General features: G+C 43.2%; 1 long non-coding RNA gene across 1 annotated transcript in view; it reads right to left on the reverse strand.

Moving 5' to 3' along the window:
* Nucleotides 1–19,876, reverse strand: part of LOC130274155 (uncharacterized) — a 49,145-nt gene that overhangs the window by 12,019 nt on the left and 17,250 nt on the right. The window contains exon 2 of the long non-coding RNA XR_008844267.1: nucleotides 13,912–14,029. This is a non-coding gene — a long non-coding RNA (uncharacterized LOC130274155). The remainder of the gene's footprint in view (nucleotides 1–13,911; nucleotides 14,030–19,876) is intronic.

Raw genomic sequence — 19,876 nt, forward strand, 5'->3', positions numbered from 1 at the left:
CCAGACATAGAGAAGTTATGCTGGAACATACATTTCCCATAGATTTGCATTGGACTTTAAACAAAAACCCTGACCCTCACAAATGGGGGTAGTTAAGGGTTAAATTAACTATACTATATATTATCGAGTATTATCGAAATATCTCCAGCTGTTTATATATTTCCCATAGACTTGTATGGGACTTTAAATAAAAACCCTGTCCCTGGCAAATGGGGGTGGGTAAGGTTTAAATTGTCTATCCTATGTTTGTCGTTGACATAGAAGTAACATGTGTACCAAGTTTCATGTTAATATCTTTAGCCGTTTGGAAGTGATGCTGGAACATACATACACACACTCACAATCACACATTGGCCCTGATTTACTACGGACTTTTCTTCTCGGTTAACTCGCTTAATTCAGCACCCAAATTTTACACCGCACAACCTACACTTTTAAAAACACTCGGAGTGTTTTTTTATTACAAGAAAACGGGCTTGGTTAACCAAAAAATGTTACTCAGAGTACTTCCAAAATCACTCCTGAAAAAGTGTGAGTTTGGCTCACAGAATAACCGACAGGCAATAGGATGTGTAAGAACTACTAAAAGCGTATTCTATACCCACATTTTTTTGTTTTTTTCTTTTAACTCGGATTATGTGCAACACATTTTCCCGTGCGACACAAAAAAAAATGCAACAGAAAATGAACCGACACGTGCAACACATTTGTAAATCGGCTCCCAGAAAAAGAGGAGTGAAATCTAAAACACTCCAGAAAGAACACTCAGATTTTAGTAAATCAGGGCCATTGAGTTATATATATATATATATAGATAGATAGTAAAGTTTAGAGTAAGTAGTATTTTATAAAATGATGAGTTTTGCATTGATATAATTAGTGACACAAATGGAAGAGAGGGGAAGCCCACAAATATGGGTCCCCCATAATGATGCTGAGGTTTGCATCTCTTCTGAATGTTATAGTCCTGCACAGATTTTGGCTACCCGGTAGTAAATGAGATGGAATTAATCAGGAATAGGTGCCCTATGGCCAAGGGTCACATTATAGTTGCATGGTGTTTCCTTCAGTATAAAGGTTGTTGCAACTTTTATTTGCAAAATCTTCCTGACTAAAGATCTATGGCTTTATTGGCTGCATGATGTTGTTTATATTAGGTGGTAACTAATTTCTTAAATACATTTTCCAAAATTGAATGGTATAAATTAATTTATAAAAAAAAATACATTGTATCATATTCCAAAAGAATGGCTCTTTTTCACTGGTTTCTTAATTCCAACCCTCATAAACTCACAAAAGTTGTTTTGATCCCTCAGCATACTGGGTGCTGCTTACAGGCTGCTCATGAAACTATATAGAAAAGGGAAGAAAGATGTTAGCTGCAGAGCTTACATTACTCAGTACTGCTCTATAATAGAGATGAGCGAGCCGAATCCAGCTAACCTGGATTAGACCCGAACTTTAGTTTTTTTCCGGCTCGGCAAACACTTTTACTTGTTCGGCTTGTGCGAGCCCAAAAACTGTGAAAGCATGTTTCTTGGCGATTGGAGGAAGCAGGGCAAGCAGGGGGTGGTGAGATGATGTAGGGAAAGCAGCAGATAACATGATAACCCTGGTCTATCATGTGATTGGCTGCTTTCATATGTCAATCAGCACAAAAGCCAAAAGGATGCAGCAAGAGACACAGATAAAATGACAGTGAAGTCACCAACAGCATTCAGAGCGACTGAGCTGCTGAAGAGAGCAAGAGAGACCGTAATAGGGAAAGCTAGTGTTTAGAAAGAGAGAAGAAATACAGACAGTAATTAGAAAGATAATGAAAGATACAGATTAGAAATAGAGACCTTGTGCGTGTGTGTGAATCCTATAGGGCTCACATACACCAAAAGAGCTTAATCACAGCCTCTGAAGGGCATATACCTGAACTGAATAGTGTTCCTGAGCCAACTACAGTAGCCAGTGAGGTTCACTGATCTGTGCAACCCACAAAGCGTATTCAAGTGGCACTGATATATGCCTATAGGGCCTGTCACCACAGTAGTGAATATAATAGCTTTCCGCAAACACTTTCAGTATTCATTGTGCTGTCTCCTCTGCCACTCAAAAACGTGTTTAACCCCTTAATGTCAATGGACATAAATGGACGTCATGGAGTAGTGGTACCATGACGTACATTTACGCCCCTCATGACCGTGAGTAGAGATGAGCAAATTTTAGAAAAATTCAAGTTGACCAATTTGCCGAATTTTCCCCCTAAAATTTTTTTGGTCCAAATTTATTTGCGGAGAATCGATATTAAAAACAGCTATTTCTGGCCTATAGAGTGCCTCAACAGGGGTGTAGAACACTTTGCCTTGCTGTAACACACATAGGGTGTGTGCTGAGTTAGTGAAATAATACTGTTATTCAGTATGATATGCAGATCAGAGGCATCACTATTAGAATCACTGTCACAGAGCGGCACAAGGACAGAGCCTGGAGGTGGCATCAGTATGAGGAGACCATATAGTGGCTGAATGACACAGCCTGTAGGTGGCGGCAGCATGAATAGACCATATGGAAGCTGAATAACACAGATTGAAGTTGGCGGTAGCATGAAGAGACCATATAGTGGCTGAATGACCCAGCATGGAGGTGGCGGCAGCATGAGGAGAACATATAGTGGCTGAATGACACAGCATGGAGGTGGCGGCAGCATGAGGAGACCATGTAGTGGCTGAATGAAACAGCTCGGAGTTGGTTGCAGCATGAGAAGACCGTATAGTGGCTGAATGACCCAGCATGGAGGTGGCGGCAGCATGAGGAGACCCTATAGTTCCTGAATGACACAGCATGGAGGTGGCGGCAGCATGAGTAGACCGTATAGTGGCTGAATGACACAGCCTGGAGTTGGCTGCAGCATGAGGAGACCATATAGTAGCTGAATGACCCAGCGTGGATGTGGCGGCAGCATGAGCAGACCATATAGTGGCTGAAGGACCCAGCATGGAGGTGGCGACAGCATGAAGAGACCATATAGGGGCTGAGTTATACAGCCTGGAGTTGGCGGCAGCATGAGGAGACCATATAGTGGCTGAATGACCCAGCGTGGAGGTGGCAGCAGCATGAGGAGACCATATAGTGGCTTAATGACCCAGCATGGAGGTAACGGCGGCATGAGGAGACCATATAGTGCCTGAATGACAAAGCGTGGAGGTGGCAGCAGCATCAGAAGACCATAGAGTGGCTGAATGACAGAGCGTGGAGGTGGCGACAGCATGAGGAGTCCATATAGTGCCTTAATAGTAGAGCGTGGAGGTGGCAGCAGCATGAGGAGACCACATAGTGGCTGAATGATATAGCCTGGAGTGGGCAGCAGCATGAGGAGACCATATATTGGATGAATGACCCAGCATGTAGGTGGTGGCAGCATGAGGAGACCATATAGTGGCTGAATAACACAGCCTGGAGTTGGCAGCAGCACAAAGAGACCATATCGTGGTTGAATGATACAGTCTGGAGTTGGCAGCAGCATGAGGAGACCACATAGTGGCTGAATGAAACAGCCTGGAGTTGGCGGCAGCATATAGTGGCTGAATGACACAGCCTGGAGGTGGCGCAAACATGAGGAGACTATATAGTGTAATTTAGCCACTATATGGACTCCTCATGTTTGTGCAGTGGCTTAATGACACAGCCTGGAGTTGGCGGCAGCATGAGAACTTAAAGTGGCTGAATGACACACCCTGGAGATGGCGGTAGCATGCGGAGACCATATAATAGCTTAATGACACAGCAAGGAGGTTGCATCAGCACGAGGAGAACATATGGTGGCAGAATGAGACAGCTTTGATGTGGCAGCAGCAGCATCACGAGTTCTGAAGGTGGCCTGGTGACAAAGTGGTGCGGTGGGTTGCAATACCAGTACCCGGTGACGAAGGTGGGTGGAAAAAGGAGAACTTGAAATCAGATGTGTGGCATCAGGCAGGTGGCAGGATCAGAATAGTAGCTGAGGTAGGTAGGCAGAAGAAAACGGTCCCATATAGTGCCTGAAGGACACAGTGTGGAGGTGGCGGTAGCATGAGGAGAACATATAGTGGCTGAATGACACAGTGTGGAGGTGGCGGCAGCATGAGGAGAACATATAGTGGTTGAATGACACAGCGTGGAGGTCTTAGAGGTCTTTAAATCACATCAATACATGGTGTTTTTTGCAAATCTTTTCTTTTGTTTAATTTCAAAAGAATTTGGGGTCCATATATATATTGAAGTGTTGGTGTGGCACCATGGTTAATCTACTCTGATGCATCAGGCATTGGTGGCTGGAAATCCTGGCTGATCCATGCCTGATTCATCTTCACAAAGGTCAGTCTCTCCACATTTTTCGTGGACAGACAAAATCTCCTTGGTGTTACTATGGCCCCCACCGCACTAAACACCCGCTCTGCTGGCACAATACTTGCCGGGCAGGACAGCTTTTTCAGGGAAAACTTCTAGTTGCGGCCACAAATCAAGTTTGACTTCCCAGAGGTCCAGCGGATCTTCAAGATGTGTTGGCATGGTCATGTCAATGTCAAGGTATGCCACCACCTGCTGGTTCATGTCCTGCTCCAGGTCTACCTGCTGCTGATGAGTTGCTTCCCTATGCGGGTGAAGAAAGGTATTCATCAGCGACTGAAGACTCAGGATGCTGCTGATGGAGCTGGTACCGCTCCTGCCCCTCCCCAGCAGCCATGGCAGTGGAAGGTGAGCGTAGAGGCCCCGAGTCAGAAATGCGAGAGGATGGACGATGGTGCAGATAGGCATCGGCCAACAGATTATGTAGGATGTCTCTTTAGTAGCTCAGTTTTGTCCTCCCACTCAGTGGGTGTAAAAAAGATGCCCATTTTGTGCCAGTATCAAGGGTCCAATAAGGGGAAGAGCCAGAAGTCATCCCGCTGCCGAATGGTGACAATTCAGCGGTCACTATGCAAGCAAGTGAGCATGCTTCGTGCCATTTATGCAAGTGACTTGGAGGAACTCCCTGCCTCCAACTCACTGCATACTGCCACGGTGTGTCTGGGTCCTCTGTCCCGCCTTCCTCATAACCCTCTAGCTCCTCTAGCTGCTTCTGCTCCTCCACTCCTGTCAGATGACTAGAAAAACCACCCATCTAGCGAAAACTAAACTGTGCTCTACTGTGCCCCTCCCCTCCTCCTCCTCCAGTTCAGCTCCCAAAGGCTCATGTGGCCATGAGATGTAGGCGCCACGTCTCCAGTGCCCTGACCAGCAATTGTTTCCAACACATGTTGTAGTAGATGAAGCAGTGGAATGATGTTGTTCATCCCGTAATCCTGGCCACTGACTAATAATGTGGCTTCCTCAAACAGCCTGAGCAAACAGCAGGTTTCACATATGAGCTGCCAATGGTTGACATTGAAGTTACACAGGGGAGTCCCCCTAACCGCTTGGATCATCAAGAAATCGGTAATAACTTTTCTCTGTTCGTATAGGTCCAACATATGGAGGGTGGAATTCCAATGTGTGGACACTTCAGGAACTGCTTAACAACCAGATTGAACATGTGTGCCATGCAGGTCGCATGGCTCAGGCTTCCTTGTCGCAGTGCGGACAAGATGTTCTTCCCGTTGTCGGTCACCATGGTTCTCATTTCCAGTTTTTGTGGAGTAAGCCATGATGGGATTTCTTGATGAATTACTTTTAGCAGTTTCTCATCTGTGTGAGTCCGTTCGCCAAGGCAAATCATGTGAAGAACAGCGTGACACCGCCGTGCCCTGCACACATGATATGCTGGAGGGGTGCTGAGACTTGTCCGTGCAGTGGATGCTGAGGACCCGGGGGAGGATAAGGAGGCAGAGGCGCACATTGTCACAGGATCAACGGCCTGAGAGCATGGAGGCGGAAGCGGCGTGACCTGTCCAAGTTGCTGTTGTGGCTGTGCAGGAACCACATTCACAAAGTGGGCAGTAAAGGGCATGTATTGTCCCTGACCACAGCTACAGCTTCACACATCGGCACTGCCATGCACTTCGGTACACATTGATAGGCTCAAGGACTGTCTTACCTTGGGTTCCACAAAATTGTGCAGGGCTGGTACTGCCTTTTCCGCAAAGAAATGACGGTTTGGGACTCTCCACCTCGGCTCGGCACAAGCCATCAGTTCTCTGAAAGGTGCAGAGTCCACCACTTGAAAAGGGAAGGACTGCAGCACCAGCAACTTGGACAGGAGCACATTCATACAGGGCCCTGGTGCCAACATTGGGACCCTGGCCAACACATCTTGCATGTGGCCAGGTTAACATCCTGCGAATGCTTGATGAAAAACTGCTACCCACCGAGTAGCTGATTTTCCAACCAACAGTCCGCACTGATTGACTGCTACTTCCACTGACTCAAAGAACCCCTTTTCCACTATGACTCAGGAAGGTAGGCTGCCCGCAAAGCAGGTGGTCTACCCCAGCACTTTGGCTCAAGATGTTCCACTTCTGCCACCATGCTGACTGCCAACCATGCTACCATCTTTCTGGCTCAGCTTCTGCCTCAAGGGTAACCCTTTTCTCCTCATGATGATGAAGCCCCTTCTATACCCGGCTCCCAAGGGCGATCGGCTTCATTATCAACGAGCTGTGTCTGCACCTCACTGATGTCCTCCTCAGGTTCCTCAACGGTGTCTGCTTCAGGAGCTTGAACGCTCACAACATCACCTCCCATGCCACTCTCCTCATCACTACTTGCCCGTTTAGCAGAGGAAGCAGCAGATGTCTCCTCAACTTCTTGGCTGGGCAGTAGCTGCTGACTGTCCTCTAGTAGATCGTCCTCACTAAATTGTGCTCAGCGGAGCTAAACCCACAGCATAAGATACTTCTGTGGGGGAGGGAACAGCATAGGACAGAGACAATGGGAGGACATGGACCGATCCCGGGCCATGCCAACTGAGGGTTGTGTTGGAGGAACCCTTCGACTGTTGACTGGGGGTTTCAGATGTCACTTTTGATGAAGTGGATGACCGTGTTAACCAATCAACACGACCGCTAGCTGATACCGGAAGCTCAGGCCTCTCACTTCGACTCCTGCTGCCACTAGCCTCTCGTCTGCTGCGACCTCAGCCTGATAAATTTAAGCCTATGCCACACTGTGCACATCCTGTAACTTCTCTGCCTGACATACTTAGTGCATATATGAGGGGAGTACAAGACGCTCCACTATGCTTAAAACAGTATTTGTCTACAACACCAGCAGGTGTGTACTCTTGCCTGGCCTTTCACAGTCTCTGGACCCTTACGACTTTAACAGGAAAAAAAATGGTACACCGCTTAGATGAACGTATCTGGTATGCACGTATGAGGGGAGGACAATGCGGTCCACTATGCTTAAAAAAGTATTTGTCCACAACACCAGCAGGTGTGTACTTTTGGCTGGCCTTTCACAGTATCTAGGCCCTTAAGACTTTATCAGGAACAAAATGGTACACCACTTAGATGTAAGCACAGGTTACACTTAACCCATTTATGATCAAGTACGTATATTTATGTCCTTGGCCAGCTCCCGCTATATAATGCGGGGTCACACGGTGACCCCGCGTCATATCGGGTCGGCTCCGGCATGTATCTGATGCCGGGACCCGGGGCTAATAGCGCGTGGCAGCGATTGCGGTGCCGTGCGCTATTAACCCTTTAGACGCGGCGTTCAAAGTTGAACGCCGCGTCTAAAATGAAAGTAAAACCTTTCCGGCTGCTCAGCGGGGCTGATCGGGACTACCGCAGTGAAAATGTGGTGCCCCAATCAGCTGGGAAACGAGCGGAGGTCCTCTTACCTGCCTCCAGCGTATCCCCTCGGTGATTGATTGCTCCAAGCCCGAGATGCAGGCTTGAGCAATCGACCGCTGATAACGCTGATCATTGCAAAGCTATGGCTTTGCAGTGAACAGTGCTGGCAATCAGTGTGTGCAGTGTTATAGGTCCCTATGGGAGCTATAACACTGCAAAAAAAAAAAGTGTAAAAAAAAGTTAATAAATGTGATTTAACCGTTTCCTTAATAAAAGTTCAAATCACCCCCCTTTTCCCATAAAAAAAAACACCATGTAAATAAAAATAAATATAAACATATGTGATATCGCCGCGTGCGTAAATGTCCAAGCTATAAAAATATATCATTAATTAAACTGCACGGTCAATGGCGTACGCGCAAAAAAATTCCAAAGTCCAAAATAACGTACTTTTGGTCGCTTTTTATATCATGACAAAATGAATAAAAAGCGATAAAAAAGTTCGATCAATACATAAATGGTACCGCAAAAAACGTCAGATGGCGGCACAAAAAATGAGCCCCATGCCGCCCCATACGCAGAAAAATAAAAAAGTTATAGCGGTCAGAAGATGACAATTTTAAACGTATAAATTTCCGTGCAAAAATTGAAAAACCTGTGGTCCTTAAGGGGTTAATAGAGGAAAATATGTTTTTAGTGCTTTGCTCACCCTAACTGGCTGGCTACTATTAGCTTTTCAGTTGCTGCAAACACCAGTGCTGCAGCTCACAGTCACTGTGTACTACGCCCAAAATTGCACTTTCTCTCTCAATCTCACTCCCTTCCCTATTAGTGCTTCTATGCTGCATTTGTACTTGAGGTGAATCACTGCTGTAAAAAAGCTTGCTGTGGGGATCCGATCATCTGTAATGGTGGACGGAGATCCCCTCACCTGCCTCCGTCCATCTCCAGGAGTCTTTTGCTCTGGTCTGAGACAGAGCAGACCGGAGCAGAAGATAGCCGATAACAATGATCAGTGCTGTGCTCTATGCATAGCACTGAACAGTATTAGCAATCAAATGACTGCTATAAATAGTTCCCTATGGGGACTATTAAGGTGTAAAAAAAAGTTACAAAAATGTAAAAAAAAAAGTTACAAAATTAGAAAAATCCCCTCCCCCAATAAAAATGTAATTCATCAGTTTTTCCCATTTTATCCCAAAAAAGTGTAAAAAAAACTTAATTATTAAGCATATTTGGTATCACTGCATGTGTAAAAGTCTGAACTATCAAAATACATTGTTAATTATCCTGTATGGTGAACGCTGTAAACATAAAAAAATTAAAAAGTCCAAAATTGCTGCTTTTTTGTCACATTTTATTCCAAAAATAAATTGTAAAAAATTATTTAAATGCAAAACCTAAGCAAAAGTGGTACCGATAAAAACTACTGATCAAAAAAACTCTTAAAGCTGCTGAAGAAAAGTCCTATGGAGGACTTGAAACGCCACATATATCCAGCCTGGAATACAGCTATTGCGCTCAAACGGCATCTGCTAAGCCCCAGGTACTTATGCGCATTGCCACGACCACGAGGGTGCCACATACCCTCTGACCGCATCGAGGATTACCTGTACAGCCTCAAAAAAAAACTGGATCTTTCATTATTGCTGTAACTTCTGAGACGGCTGAGTCTCTATCAGCATATGCTGCACATAGTAGGACCGTGAATTTGAACATTCTCTCCGCGCATTCTACGCGATTTGGAGAAATTCACGGCTCATTGAAGCGCTGCAGTCCCCATCATTGAAGCCCACTATCACAGCTATCCATATGAGACGGCCGAGTCTCTAAGCGGTGATCTATCCTTCAGCTCTTCAGTACTGCAAGTATACTTAACATTGCTACTTTTTGCTCATAAACACTGCTAGTATACCAGACATTGCTACAATTTTACCATGTAATAATTGTTACATTGTTGCCAACGGATACCACTCATTCTACAAACAGGACATTGAACAGTACAATTTTGTACTTTACATATTCGTTTCTATTCAAAAGACGCGTGCGCCACTGTTTTACTCTTACAGGCTGGAATATCCACAGACGTGTGGTTTTTATATTGATTATATTTTATTACATATTTTTATATTTTTATATCATAATGTATTCTATGCTATCTATGTAATTTTATCATTTATAAAATTGTATTTTGTGTCCCCGTTGACCCACAAGGGCCCTGTGCGTCATGGAACACATTACATATTTGAAACAATTAATTAATAAATGTCTATCCAGTATTCGAGATCCTGAGCCTCAATTTTCCTTTTAATCACATTCCTAACAGTGTTAGACAGAGGTTTAGAGGTGTTAGGCAGTGTTATAAATGTGTTTAGGGGCTTATTTCATTGCCAGTTCGAGTTGAACCGAGCCTAACCGAACTCATGATTTTGGAAAAGTTGAATTTTTCAAAAGTTTGCTCAACTTTGTGCTATAGAAAAAAAAAAAAACATGTCATAGCAGCTAATCACCTCCTACTAGCTCAGGGACTGAAGAATGAAAAACTGGTGAAAAAAAGCACATACACCTGTTGTACAATGCTCAAAAATACTCCACATGAACACGGAAAATATCTTTTAAATGTCATGTGAAAGTACATAACCATCAGACATATCAGGACCAAAGTCAGTAGACACAGGGTTAACCAGAGAAAAGCCAAAGTCAAAACAACCAGTTAAGCAAACCAAGAATATACAACAAAGAGACAAACACACAAGCAAGCTTAGTCAGGCCCCTTTCACACTACAGGTATCATCCTGTAAAAACCTCTGACATTACTCCCGTCAAATAGTCCTGAAAACGGCCATCAAAAAATCCCATTCATGTGAATGGGATTTTTTGACCATCCTTTTGCATCAGGTATGTCAGTTTTCACTAATCTCTGTTATTTTGCCGGCATAAAAGACTGTGCATGCACTAATTTTTGTTCCAGCAAAAATAAAGGTGAAATAACGTCTGTTAAAATTTAACATTGAAGTCTATGGGAAACTGATGTTCACAAAAAACATCCATTATTATCCGTTATTGTCCATTTTTTACGATCCGTTTTTTGTACTGAGCATGCTCAGTACAGCATTACAACCAGGAAGTCACATGGAAATAAAATAAGGGACATAAAATAACGGACTATAACGGGTGATAACAGATGACACATCCGTTATTTTTACATAATGTCAGTGAAAATCATCTGTTGTATTCAGTCATTTTATCCATTTTTTCATGACCCGTTATTGCTGAATAACGGATGTCAGAATGCAGGAACATAACTGTAGTGTGAAAGGGGCCTCAGATAGGCTGAGATCAAAAACAGGAATAGCACCAAGCACAAAATTATAAAGACAAAGGGATAGTCAGGCACAAACAATGGTCAGGAGAACAGAATAAACAGGCAGAGAATAAACACTAATATAGGGTATGAGTCGCCATCATGAGCAAACAAAAAAAAAACAGAGCAGAGTTTAAATGATCCACTTAGAAGGCAGTCACACTGACTGGCCCAGCACTCCTGCAGCTGATAGGACAGGAGGGGCTGTTAGTCAAGTTTGTACTGCTCTGTTAAGTGCAGATGAATGATACCATTGGCTCTGAACCCGAAGAGAGCAGGCTGTACTGAAGCTCTGGACTGAATCTTGACATACAGATAAACATAAAACCATAGGAGGAAATAATAAATTCCATTAGTGAAGATATCTTGAACCTTAAACACTGAATAATAGCACATTACACATGCAATTTCTATTGAGTAATGTTCATTATTCTTTAAATTCATTATGCAGGATTTTTTTTGATCAGTAAGTCTCAGAATCTGTACTCAGACTGATATGCCATCCAACAAGAGATTCTTAAAAACATTTTAGTTATTTTTTAATATTAGATGGAAATTACATTTCCTAATGCTGTCCTTCCTTCTGTCTTACTGACAGTTTATTGTAGATTTCATGTCACAACTCGTATACTGGCTGGAAGAAGCGCTTAGATGGTGTGAAACAGTCTGTCCCGGTTACGTTCCCCACCTCCACCACCACATCAGCTTGGCATGTCTGACATTCCTCAATAAAGTATCGTTTGGATGTTGAGTGCAGTCTTATTCTCTTTTTTTGAATGGTGTACAACTATTAATGTCATATCAGATTTTGTTTAAAAGCAACAAAAAACAAAACAGTTTATGAAGAGCCTTTCTAAAAACCTGACAAAACCAAAAGTATTTATTCAGCGTATCTTCCCTACAGGGGATATCAGACAGCTGAAGGGAGGTCCAGAACCTTTTGTAATAATGGAGCAGTGGTCACATGTGCACACTGTCACTCCCTTAACTGTCTATAGGACCACCAGAGTTAGGCAAGCACTGTACTTGGCTACGCTTGGCTGTTCATTGGCAGTGATCATTTTGTTCCGAATGCTGGGTGCAGGCTGAGGGGGTCCTGACGTTACGGTCACGCCCCTTGTGATGCCACACCACGCTCCTCAATGCAAGTCTATGGGAGGGGGCATGACAGCTGCCACGCCCTCTCCTATAGACTTGCATTGAGGGAGCGTGGTGTTACGTCAGAGTGGTGTGGCCCTGACATCACGACCCCTGCAGCCTACACCCAGTGTTCGGAACAAAATGTTCTGGACACTGGGATAGTGGAGTACCCTTTTAATGTATATGCTGTTTCTATCATAATACATAACAACTATACAAAGCACCTGTTGGGTCTTCCGTTTACAGATATGTTCTCTCTGGCCAATAGCTGGTCATCCCAAATGTAGGACTCCCATCTATTGAATGCTGTAACTGGGAAATCCAAAATGGAATTTCTAAACCAGACAACCTATTAAACCAAGTAATTTATTATCTCTAAAATCATCAACCAGTAGACTTGTAGAGGCAGGTGTATAGGTAAGAGATGGATTATCAATCCCTACGATCCTCAGAATGAAAAAAATAGTTGTACTAGTTAAAGGGGTATTCCAGCCTTAGGCCGCATTCAGACTATACATTCATCCGTTTTAAAGATCCGTTATAATGTTCCGTTATGAAAACCCTGAAAATTGGCCATTAAATGGGCGTTACAAAATCCTGCTATAGTCTAGGGATTTTTTACATTATCCGTTTTAACCCGTTATAGCCTGTTATTAATAATGGACGTTATTTTCTGATGGGAGAAAGTAACGGGAGAAATAATGCATGCACAATAACATCCGTTATTAATAACGGGCTATGACGGGTTAAAACAGATAATGTAAAAATCCCCTAGACTATAATGGGACTTTGTAACGGCCATTTCATAGCTGATTTTCAGCGTTTTCATAACTGAACATATAACGGATCTTTAAAAACGGATGAATGTATAGTGTGAAAGGGGCCTTATCCATATTAGGCATAGACATGAATGGAGGGGGCCTGGCATGATGTCACGAGGCGGCGTAGCCGTGTAGTCACGTCTTGGAGGCAGCGCTCAGCACAGAATGCCGGGGGCTGCACCGAGATCGTGGGGGTCCAGTGGCAGGACCCCTGTAATCAGACATTGTATTCCCTATACTTTGGATAGGGGATAAGATGTAGAAGGCCGGAATACCCCTATAAGCATTGTCCTTATATATTCTTGGAACTGGAAGGGATGATCACTGACCGTATTGTTAATGTATATTCTAGTGACATGTAATAATATTAAAAAATATTATTATACGTTGAAATTAGTTGTATGAGATTAGGAAAAAAAGAGACTGCTTTTGTCAGGAACATAACCATTGGTGGGACAATCTCTGCTGGTGCCCAAGTCAGTTGTTTTATTATGATCCAAGAGAAGAGAACGATATCCAGCACCAGGTTTAGAATAAAACCATTAATGTTTATGGCAAAATTATTGTTTACCTTCGTCACAATGATCACCATTCATAGGTTTTCTTTATGTACATTTTCATAGCAACAGACTTGTTTAAACTCCCAAAAAATCTTTCATTAGTTGTAAAAGATCATATTATAATTTCCATGGTAAACCCATTGTTAGTTGTCTGCTGATATCATTTTCACATCCCTGGAAGCCACTGAGACCATGATAGCAATAATAAATCCTTTACATCCTGAAATGAAGGTTTAATAGGAGATTAGCTGTCAACCTGTCATGAAAACAGACAACTTCACCTGAGGCTGCCGGTTCATGGAGTCGCCCAGTGCAGGTCATTCTCACACTCTACAGTTTCATACTGGAGCATGTAATCTGTATTTTGAAGCAGGCTACTCTTCCAGTCCTCCAGAAATGCTACAGGGAAGAATGTGACATAATAAAGAATCAAAACAATTTTTCCCAAGCTTTGCTTTTTGTCTCATTGCCAATATCTACGTGTGTAGTTCTGACAACCATTAACACTCATATATTTTCACAGGCTTCAAAAGAACAGCAAAACAAAAGACATGTGACTGGAGGGGAGTTAATCCGGCCGAGAGTCTATTAGTAAACTCATCTTCTTGATGTTAGGGGCATTAGTGTAAAGATTTTACAAGAGAAAAGGATGTTTTCAAAGGTAATAGCCATCTTAGTGGTTTTAGGGGCTAAACACTGTAGCCTGCAGGTATCTTTTTGTTCTTAAGACACCTTCAATGTGCATATTTGTATATGCAGATGCACTTTGTCTTGGTGTGTTACCTGGCACAACTCTACATGATGCCTTTCCCATTGCTGATGTAGCGCCAACATATTCCACAGTGCTGTGTGGACATAGTTATCGTATATACTGGACCTTATGCTAGGTGAGGCACACCATCTAAGGCACTTTTCATTGGAAACCAATTGACCTAAAAGTATCTTTTTGTAGTCTTGTGAACGTACTATATATACATGACTCAGAGAATTATAATTGAGCATTAGCTATAAAGACACAAATAGTTCAAGAAGAAATCCATCCTTTCAGCATATAAAACATGTGAAAATGAAAAGGGAGGTTTAAACTTTTAAACGGCTATGAATATTTCTTAATTTTAATTTGTCACTAATTCACATTGGAAGTTCACAGTTGTTTAATCCTGTTATTAAATTCTTTGGTGATCCAAAAAGTGGTACTGCTGAGTGAATGCCAGAGCAAACCAAATAAAGGCCCACATGAGAAAAAAAATCAGACAAACTCACCGTTTTTGGCGGGGTTTGCCGACTGTCTACAATGTATGAAGGTCTTCTGATTCTCCTTCAATAGAGCATGTTGGGCAAGAGAATAGGAAACAGTGGTGATTTTGCTAAATAAAGTTGTTTTACAAGCTTTCTGGGGTCTATGTTTTTCTATGTTATTTAATGCCAACTCTGTGTTCTAATGTCTTTATTAGCTAAACTTCCTGTCTGGTATATATTCTGTATTGGATTTCCTATTCCTGTTTACATTCTAACTGGTAATTCTAATTGACTGTAAAGTCAGTTGTACAATTGTACTGTGTCTGTCTCTACGTTTTAATCCATCTTCCCTTCCCTGTGGATGTCATCTTCCACTACCAACTTCAAGTCTGTCTGCCACATACAGTGGTTTTGTTGGGAGGGTTGGTAGGGAGGCTACTTCTGATGAGAAAAATCAATGGAATCCGAGTGGATACCATCAGCAAGTTTTACATGAACTGTTGTCTTTCGTCTGATGTTAAGTAGGGGTATAAAAAACAATCATACCTAGAGCTATGAGTACAGTAGGTTATTGTTGGAATTTTGTAGTACATATAATCCTGATCTATTATGTGTTGCCAATAAGTTCGAATTTTTATTTGTGAGACCAAAACATGACTACAAGAACTCTAGACCTTTTCTCTTATCATTCATGTAATGATTTTAATTAGAGATGAGCGAATCGAAGCAGACAAACCCGAATTTGTTACAAATTTCAGGAAATATTCGATTCACAACGAATGCAAATATCGCTGTGATTCTATTGCGCGAATCGCTTCATTAAACTCCATTTTACAGTGTTCCAGGCTCCAGGACACCTAAAATGGGGGATCCACATGTCAGTACATGGGGCAGGGGATGCTGGGAAGGAGGGAAGGCAAGGCGGGAAAGGAGGTGGCGGGAAGTCCCTGAATCACATGCAGGATGCAGCCTATCAGCATCCAGTCACCCCTGTGATGTTACAGCCCTATATAATTGGCAGCCATTTTGCGGCTACTCATTTCATGCCATACACTGCAGAGTGATAGGACGGACTGTGTGTCTCTGTGTGTTACACAGACACACTGAATTGATCATAGCGCAGCGTTCCACTGCCAACTGCTTGTCAAATCAGCGTTGTGGACAGAGAGCAGTGCTTGTTCTCACTGAGAAGGATTTTTATGCCAGCAATTAACCTCCCAGTCACTTTATTCAGCATTTTATCAGAGAGGGGCAGATAACTTTTTGTTGCCTCATACATATCAACAAGCTGCCTCAACTTCATCAACTTTAGCAGAGGAGGCATGAATGATTGTTCAGCACAATTCTGTGTATTTTTTCCCACAAGAAATCACTGCTTATACTAGTCTGTAGATGGTATAATGACCAGCAGTTCACTCCATTTTTAATACTCTCTGACAGAGTGCAATTTTGGGTTTAATACACATTTTTTTTTTTTTTTTTTTGGGTGCTGCACTGTTGTGTACTGCTGTTATGCAAAAATATGTTTTTTCAGCAGACTGTAGGGCATTTTTCTGCCCTCATACGTGCATACCACATACCTACATCAAAGCAGTGTACTATTTTGTACTCCCCTCATATACGCAATGAGTATGTAAGGAAGACTATTTCCAGGACGGGCACAGAGGAGTGGCAGAGGTCACAGCAGAGTAGGGGTGTGTGGCAGCCAGAGTCGCAGCGAGAGGCCTGAGCTGCTGGTGTCAGCTAGCAGTCGTGTCGCGACCAGCAACCAAGCAGCCGTGATTGATCGGTTCACTCGGCCATCCACTTCATCTCAAGTGACATCCGAAACCCCAAGTCAACAGTCGGTGGGTTCCTCACACTCAACCCTCAGTTGGCATGGCCCTCATGCTGCTTCTGCCACCTCCATGCTCTGTCATTGTGCTGCTCTATGGTCTCCTCATGCTATTGCTACCACCTCCTGGCTCTGTCATTGTGCCGCAATATGGTCTCCTTATGCTGATGCTGCCACCTCCAGGCTCTCTCATTCTGCTGCTCTATGGTCTCCTCATGCTAATGCTACCACCTCCACGCTCTGTCATTGTGCCATCATATGGTCTCCTCATGCTGATGCTACCACCTCCAGGCTCTGTCATTGTGCTGCCATATGGTCTCCTCATACTGATGCTGCCACCTCCAGGCTCTCTAATTGTGCTGCTCTTTGGTCTCCTCATGCTGATGCTGTCACCTCCAGGCTCTCTCATTGTGCTGCTCTATGGTCTCCTCATACTGATGCTACCACCTCCAGGTACTGTCATTGTGCCGCCATATGGTCTCATCATGCTGATGCTGCCACCTCAAGGCTCTATAATTGTGCTGCTCTATGGTCTCTTCATGCTGCTGCTACCACCTCCAGGCTCTCTTGTTGTGCTGCCATGGATACTGCAAAACATAATTAAAATGCTGGTCCCCAGTTTCAGAAATTCCTTGCATTACGGTCACTTTCAGGACTCCTGATGCCACCTCCTGGCTGAGCCATTCAGCCACTATATGGTATCCTCATGCTTCAGCCACCTCCAGGCTGTTCCATTCAGACACTATATGGGCTCCTTATGCTTTCCTCACCTCCAGGCTGTGTCATTTAGCCAATATTTTGTTTTCTGATGCTGCTGGAACTGTGGGATTGGATATTACCTACAATTTTTTTTATGGTAGCACTAGCAAACATACATGCTCAATAAAGATTTCAACATTGATCTTTTAATGTTTTGGGTTGTGAAGCCCTCTTATGTATGCATCCTGCTGCCTGATCCAGGCCGTGTGTTTCAGGAATTACTTGGCTTTCTGATGCTGCTGGGCCTGTGCCTAAATGTTTTTGATATTAGCACTAGCTAACACAAATCTTCTATACAGATTTCAATATTCACCTTTTAATGTTAGGGGTTATTAAGCCCTCTTGTGTACTTCTGCTGCTGCCTGATCTAGGCTGTGTGTTTCAGCAACTATATAGTTTAGTGATGCTGCTGAGCCTGTGCCTCACATTTTTTGATGTTAGCACTAGCTAACATATATCTTCTATACAAATTTCAACATTAACATGTTAATGTTAGGGGTTGTGTGTGAAGCCCTCTTGTAAACTCATGCTGATGCCTGCTCCAGGCTGTGTGTTTCAGGAACTACTTGGCTTAGTGATGCTGCTGGGCTTGGGCCTTAAAATTTTGGATGTTAGCACTAGCTTACATACATGTTTAATTGATATTTCAACATGGATCTTTCAATCTTAGGGGTTAGGAAACCCTCTTGTGCACTCCTGCAGCTGACTGTTCCTGTCTGTGTCATTCAGTAACTACATGGTTTAGTGATGCTGCTGGGCTTGAGCCTTCAATTTTTTGATGGTAGCACTAGCTAACATGCATCTTCAATAGAGATTTCAACATTCACCTTTTAATGTTAGGGGTTGTAAACCCCTCTTGTGTACTCATGCTGCTGCCTGCTCCTGTCTGTGTCATTCAGCAACTACATGGTTTAGTGATGCTGCTGGGCCTAGGACATTACCTATATATTTTTATGGTAGCACTAGGTACCATACATCTTCAATGGAATTTTCTAAATTCATCTTTTATTCTTAGAGATTGTGAGGCCCTATTGTGTCCACATCTGCCGCCAACTCCAGGCTGTGCCATTCAGATGCTATATGGTCTCCTAATGCTTCAGCCAACTCCAGGCTGTGCCATTCAGCCACTATATGGTCTCCTCCTACTGATGTCACCTCCAGGCTCTGTCATTATGCTGCCCTGTGACATGCGACTCCTTTTTAGATTTGGTCCTTTGTACCAACACGCCGGGGCCTGGGCCCGGGACTTTGGAGTAAAAAGATCAATTTCTAAATTTTTTATTTAAATTTCAAAATCTTAAATTTAAATTTCAAAATCATACATTTCAATGGTCTCCTCATGCTTCTGCCAACTCCAGGCTGTGTCATTCAGGCAATATATGGTTTACTGATACTGCTGGGCCTGGGAATAAAAATGTTGTTATGGTAGCATTAGCTACCCAATATCTTCGGTTTAAATTTCTGAATTCATCTTTTAATTTTAGGGATTGTGAAGGCCTAGTGTCTACTCATGCTGCTGCCAACTCCTGGCTGTGCCATTCAGCCACTATATGGTCTCCTTATGCTTCAACCACCTTCAGGCTGTACCATTCAGAAACTATATGGGCTCCTTATGCTTTCCCCACCTCCAGGCTGTGTCATGCAGCCAATATATCGTTTTCTGATGCTGCTGGGACTTTGATACTAACTCCAAATATGTTACGGTAGCACTAGCTAACATAAATGCTTAATTGAGATTCCAAGCTTGATCTTTCAATGTAAGGGGTTATGAAACCCTCTTGGGTACTGCTGATGCCTGCTCCTGACTGCTCCTGTGTCTTTCAGGAATTACTTGGCTTACTGATGCTTCGGGGCTTGGGCCTTACATTTTTGGATGTTAGCACTAGCTTACATACATGCTTAATAGAGATTTCTACATTGATCTGTCAATCTTAGGGGTTATGAAACCCTCTTGGGTACTGCTGATGCTTGCTCCTGACTGTGTGTTTCAGGAACTTCTTGGCTTAATGATGCTACTGGGCTTGGACCTTAAATTCTTGGATGTTTAGCACCAGCTAAATACATCCGCAATAGAAATTTCCACATTGATCGTTCAATCTTAGGGGTTATGAAACCCTCTGGTGTACTGCTGATGCCTGCTCCTGACTGTGTGTTTCAGGAACTACTTGGCTTAATGATGCTGCTTGGCTTGGGCCTTAAATTTGTGGATGTTTAGCACTAGCTAAATACATGCTTAATAGCAATTTCCACATTGATCTTTCAATCTTATGAAACCCTCTGGTGTACTGCTGATGCCTCCTCCTGACTGTGTGTTTCAGGAACTTCTTGGCTTAACGATGCTTCTGGGCTTGGGCCTTAAATTCTTGGATGTTTAGCACTATCTAAATACATCTGGAATAGAAATTTCCACATTG

This window comes from Hyla sarda, chromosome 5 (genome assembly GCF_029499605.1).
Source record: "Hyla sarda isolate aHylSar1 chromosome 5, aHylSar1.hap1, whole genome shotgun sequence".
NCBI classification, from domain to species: Eukaryota; Metazoa; Chordata; class Amphibia; order Anura; family Hylidae; genus Hyla; species Hyla sarda.